This window comes from Corapipo altera, unplaced genomic scaffold (genome assembly GCF_003945725.1).
Source record: "Corapipo altera isolate COAL_440 unplaced genomic scaffold, ASM394572v1 59867, whole genome shotgun sequence".
Classification (NCBI taxonomy): Eukaryota; Metazoa; Chordata; class Aves; order Passeriformes; family Pipridae; genus Corapipo; species Corapipo altera.
The window spans coordinates 1-292 of NW_020888316.1; positions in this window are offsets into that span (position 1 = coordinate 1).

Here is a 292-nt window from a genome sequence, read left to right on the forward strand (position 1 = left end):
TTTTTTTTTTTTTTTTCGTTTTCAAAACGTTTCTCAGAAATCATCCTCCTCTCCTCCTCCCTGGTCTCTAAAAATGCTGGTTTCTCGAAGGTGGTTGCGGGCAGGTTCCGACAACAAAAAGATCCAAAAAAAAAGAGAAAACCCAAAAAAAAAAAAAAAAAAAAAAAGCGTTATCGGCTTCCCGGCGTGTCCCGGCCGAAGGAATGTGGCAAACCGGGATGGAGACCCCCGGGCCGGGCGCCGCGGGGGGGGGCGCAGCCCCACCAGCCCCCCCGGAGCCCCGCTTGCATAG